The 5,793-nt window shown below is 27.6% G+C and overlaps 1 long non-coding RNA gene across 1 annotated transcript; it reads left to right on the top strand.

Moving 5' to 3' along the window:
* Window positions 1-257: 257 nt before the first annotated feature.
* LOC136090583 (uncharacterized) lies at window positions 258-2,005 on the top strand. Its single transcript, XR_010643539.1, has 3 exons — window positions 258-399; window positions 623-793; window positions 988-2,005. It is a non-coding gene; the product is annotated as an uncharacterized LOC136090583 (long non-coding RNA).
* The last annotated feature ends 3,788 nt before the right edge of the window (window positions 2,006-5,793 follow it).

Raw genomic sequence — 5,793 nt, 5'->3', positions numbered from 1 at the left:
TGTATAATTTTTATGTTACATTTTGCAAATGTTTTATTTCAGATGAATTATATTGTATATTATATCTCGTGGTCAAACATTAACGGAAGATGACCTTCAAATAAAGGCAATGCATAAGGATGGTATAAATGCGGCATGCATATTACAGATAAGTATTTTATACCCTGTTGGAATTAAAAAATAAAAAGTGTTTCAGTAGTAACATTTTTTAAAAGTAAATTAATCTTACAAAATTGTATTTTTTATTTATTTTATACGTTTCAGTTGGAATTGATACGAAATTGCTTATTCAAAAAATTCAAAAACTTGTAGTAAACAAAAATTTTACTCCTAAAAACGGACTCCTTAGACTTATTGATCGTGTGGGTCAAACCAAAAGGCAGAGCATTCCACCATTGAGTGAGTGTTTTTAAACCAATTTAATAAATTATTTATATTGTAATCAATATACTAAGTATTGCAGAAAATGTGTTGAATATTTAATTTAGGTACTTTAATTTTTATGATCTAAATTTATTTTGATTTCTGGTGGGCTTTCTTGATAATATAGATTTTTGTATACGTTTATTGTACATATAAAACTATGATTGTACAAATACTAAAAAAGTTATTTGTTTTGTAGCATATTCTCACTGCAGAATCAGAAGTAGAAATTGAATTTAATACATCAAAAAAACAAGAGAACTCCTATAAATCTACAAAACGGAAAGAGAAAAGAAAAAGCCTTTCTGAAGAACCATCTTTACCATCATGGCCGTTGTGGGAGCCACCAAAGCTCCCTTATTCCAATTCAGTATACATTTTTAACAATTTTTTATCCCATTTGTGAAAATAAGAATTTTTATTTGGTTTCATTTGAATGGTTTGTTTGTTGTTTTTTTAGTTACCATTTTTAAATGAAAGAATCAGTATAAAATAATTAGAATATAGTGATAGAGTTTTTATATCATTTAAGAGTATTTATAATCATCGTTAATCTTGTTTTAGAACCTTCTGTCTGTCTCTGCCTCAATGGATCAAGTAGATGACTCGCCAGTTACACAGACAGTGTCTCCATCAGAGTTGCAGTCTGTTTCACAAATTCAACCACTATTGCATTCATCTTCTTCCTTTTCTTTGCCGTCTCAAAAAAATGGGATAAACCAAATAAATAACTTTATTCTGAAAGCAAACGTTGAACCCAATACTGTTGAAGGCATTTAATTTATAGTGAATGCCATGTACAGAAAAGTTTGTGGGTTGGAAACCGAAATGCGTACCATACGTTCACTTTTAGACACTAACCATGGTAATAACGAAAATATAAATATAGATTATTTACCAGCAAATTCAGTTAAAGAGTTTGATTCACTAGAAAAAAAAATAATTCACTCTAATGATAAAGATATCATTTGCAGAAAGATGAAGCAAATTGGTGGGAAAAATGTAAGTGACTTTTTAAAAAATGCTATAAAAACTTGCATAACAGACAAGCTATGTTGCAGCATCAATCGAACTGGTGCAGATAAAAAGCGTAGGTTTATAGGACCAGTCGAAAGTTTGATTTTTGATGCAGCTTACTGTTTATTTCCAACTGCCACTGAATCCAGTATGACTACCTTAATTGCGAAACACTTGAAAAAATCTAAAGATCGATATTTTGCAACAAGAAAGAGAAATTCTTCTTTAACAAATGATTTAAACAGTCCTGTTAGAAAAATTCGAAAATTAAACACTGACTCGTGTAGTGATTCCAGTTAAATTATTTTTTAAATTTGTTTTATTATTTATTCATCTTTTTTTTTTTTAGTTATTTTATTCTTCATATATATTTTTAAATAACTTTTAATATTATTAATTTAATTTAAGCAAAATCATTTAGTTGTTAATGGCTTTTTTTATTTTTTAAAAATAATTCATACATTTTCTTTTAACATTTTATAATGACTTTAACATTTATAATTTTTTATTGAAACCAGTTTTAACATTTTGTATTTAATTTGTTATAAATGCAATCTTATTTCAATGGTTATAATTCATTCCCCTGAAAAATATAGCATGCGATTTTTTCAGGAATATTTTCTAGCCTAGAAGTGTAGTTATTGTTACGAGTTTTCACTAGCTATTCTCTACCTTAATTAGCTAGCGGGTCGCTAGCTTATTTAGCTAGCAATTCGCTAGCTTATCAAGCTAGCGATCCTCGTGGCCAAATCGCTGTCTTTATCGTAACGACTTGTCGCTAGCTAGTCGCAATTTTTTGTAGCAAGCGATCCTCGTGGCCAAATCGCTATCTTTATCGTAACGAATATCGCTAGCCATTCGCTAGCCGATTTCCCACCGGGTAATATTAGTAATGACAGGTTAGTAAATTTAACTATGTATGATAGAATTGCATGAATTTTGGGGGACAAATACAATGATTGGAGTAAATAATACCTTTGTTTATTACCATGATTATATATAAGAAAATATTATTTTAATCTAAAGAATATCGGGCAAAAGTCAATATTTTCTTATGTATTATAAATTATATATTATAAAAAAATACCTATTAAAAAAAAACATGTATTATAAAATAAAAAAATAAGTATTGAAGTATAAAAAAAACACGAATTATGATAAAGTATATATATCACATTAACTATGTTGTCTATAAAGTAGGGGTCGCAGCTGATATTTCAGCTTCAGCTTTAAACTCATTAGCTTCAGATTAAAGCTGAAGCTGATCAAGTCAGTTTAATCAGCTTGATAGCTGATAGTAAAAAAGAATAATACTCCATAAATATTTTATATTAAAAAAACATTTGGGAAATTATTCAATAAAAATCTAAAATAGTGACAAAATTTAAACATACATGTAAAAAAATTTTATGTAAAAAATTTGCCAAAAGTTGTTGCTGTTTATAAATGTTGTTGCCAGAGCCCATGCCTAGAACTCGCAATTTTGGGTGACCCAAATTGGGTTTTTAGAGATTTGTTTAAAAAGTGGTGCCCAAAAACCTTATTCCATTTTTAATTATCTACATAATTTTTTGGTAGAGTTCAAAGTTCTTCCAAAAGATGGTTTTATCTATGAAAATATTGAGTACGAAATCAATCTTGCTGTTATCTTATGTGATGCACCAGCTAGAGCATTAGTTAAGTGTATTAAGGGACACAATGGTTATAACTGATGCGAGTGTTGCATTTAGAAAGAAGAGTGGTGTGGTAAGATAATGCTCCCACATATTTTATTAATTTTAAGCACTGATTCAGATTTTTGTCATCAAAAAGCATTCTAAACATCTTAGTGGTGTGTTGAATTGAATTAAATTTTGATATGTTGACAAAGTTTCCTTTAGACTTTATGCATCTAGTATGCTTAGGGGTATGTCAATTAAAAAAGCTTGTTCAAAGGCAGCAGGGTTGCTTAAATTAACATGTACAAGGAGATAAACAGAAGATTAGTATTCCTGATTTTGATGGATCAGTCACCATTGCATTGAGGCTCTGAATAGGTTATGTTAGAGGAATTTGTAGCTTTTTAGTTGTTTTATATATATATATATATATATATATATATATATATATTTATATAGATATATATACATGTAAATATATATTTAAACAACTTTAAAATGTATTCTACAAAGTAGAGTGCCTAATGTTTTTATAAGAACAGAGCAATTTTAAAGTAGTATAAAATTACTTAATAAAATTGTTTTTTATTCAACACCGTGTTTTATCAATAAAGACTCATCAGAAATGAATGATCAAATTAGTAAAACTTCAATTTATACCAAAAATTTAATTACAGGAAGTCGCAAATATCTTAACTACTGTAAATTTTCACACATTTGTGGAATTTGCTGACATTGTTATAAAAAGAGTTCTTTAAAAATAATTACTTATGCTTTTTTTTTTAAAAGGGGGATTTAATGCAACTATTATTTAAGCTCATTTGTTTGTATAGTTTTTTTCGTAAAAGGGGAAACTTATTTTTGTGCCTGCATTTAAAAATTAATTCCGATTTTTTGTTTAATAAGCATTCTTGGTTTGCATGTGTAATTATTTCAAATTTTTTTTGTAGGCATAGTATGCATTTTTTGGAAATATTGTTATATGCAAGCACTGTTTTAAGGATGGACCAATTCAGTATAAAATCATCAATATTTTTATCTTTTAATTCCCATATATATTTTGACAGCATGGTGTCTTTTGAATACTTTTTATTTTTAAAAGATTGCTTATGATTGGCAAAACATTTTTTCCATTTGCCCTCTGATATGCCACTATATTGTTTATCGGGTACATTCTTAGAGGAAACAACACATTCGTATAACACATTTTTTGATAAACAACTTCCACTAATTAAACAATTGTTTTTTTTGTTTACAATTACTATTTTCTGTAGTTTTTTCATTTAGGATCTCTTTTTTGATTAACAAAGCATTATTGTGACCTTTTATAATTCTTTCCATATTTTTTGTGCAACTGTAGCTAATTTTAATTGTATTTCGATTAAAAATTTTATGTAAATTATTAGAGGGTGGGAAATGCTTATCGACCAATTTAAAAAACACTTTTCCAAAGTTGGTGGAAACATTTTTGCTATATTGGGGGTTGAACCAAATTACATTTCTAGTTCTATTTCGCTTTTTCGTATTCTTTTTTTTAGGGTCAAATTTTAGTTCAAAATTTTCAAAACCATTTTTTTTAAGGGCATCTTCAAATATTCGTTTAGAGGAATTGAATACATTTTCATTAGAGGAGTTTTGGTTTAGCCGGTTATTAATTGAAATTGGGATTTGTTTTAGAATTTGGGGTGGATGATTTGAGTTAATATTAATATACAATAATTCATTGTTTGGCTTTTTGAAAGATTTATATGAATTTTCAGAGTGGTTAAATGTGACATCAAGAAAATTCACAATTTTTAAATTTATGTTTATTTCGATTTGAAAATCTTTTCTAATTTTATCGATCTGTGGACCAGATTTTTTACGCATCACTGTTAAACCATCGTCGCGATAAAGGCCTAAATCTTTTTATATTGATTATTTTACTTAATAAATCTAAAATATATAGTCCAACAAATTCAAAAATTTCTGCTTTGTCATAACTACTCATTGTTACATCAAAGCAGTCATATATGTTTTTCTTTTTCCAAGTTTCCTTTTTAAATAAAGTAAGGTTTTTCTACAATGTTTTATTATACGGATTGTTTCATCAGGAATAACTGTGTGGCTTTTTGCAAATTCAATTGTTTTATCTAAAATACCTGCAGTTATTGAGGGGCAAAAATCATTAATGTCAAATCGAATAAATGTACAGTCATTTTTATTTTTGATTATGGAGAACTGATTTATAACATCAGTGGTATTTTTCCACTGTTGCAAATTTAGTTTATTTCTAAGAATATCATTTTGTCCAATTTTATTTATTAATTTATTATTTTATTTCTAATATAATCAATTTATTTCAAAGAATATTATTTTGTCCAATTTAATTTTGCTTACATGTCCAATCTCACTTTTTGAGGGAACCAATAACCTTCAATGAAGTTTGTTTTGGAAATTTGGTTTACGGTCTTTTAGTGTTACAAAAGCTTGGGCAGGGGCAGTTGATTTGATTCTGTTATCAAGGTTAATTTTTTTAGCAATGCCTTGCGCTTCTAAATTAATTGCGTTTTCCAAATTTTTAGGGGCTTTCTCATAAGAACTAGTAATACTGTCGCAATAAATTTTTTCATTAAAATTTTTTCTTAATTTTTTTCATAAGTAATCATTTCTAAAGAATTCTTTTTATAACAGTGTCAGCAAATTCCACAAATGT

This window comes from Hydra vulgaris, chromosome 14 (genome assembly GCF_038396675.1).
Source record: "Hydra vulgaris chromosome 14, alternate assembly HydraT2T_AEP".
Taxonomy (NCBI): Eukaryota; Metazoa; Cnidaria; class Hydrozoa; order Anthoathecata; family Hydridae; genus Hydra; species Hydra vulgaris.
This window is presented reverse-complemented; position numbering and strand designations above follow the sequence as displayed.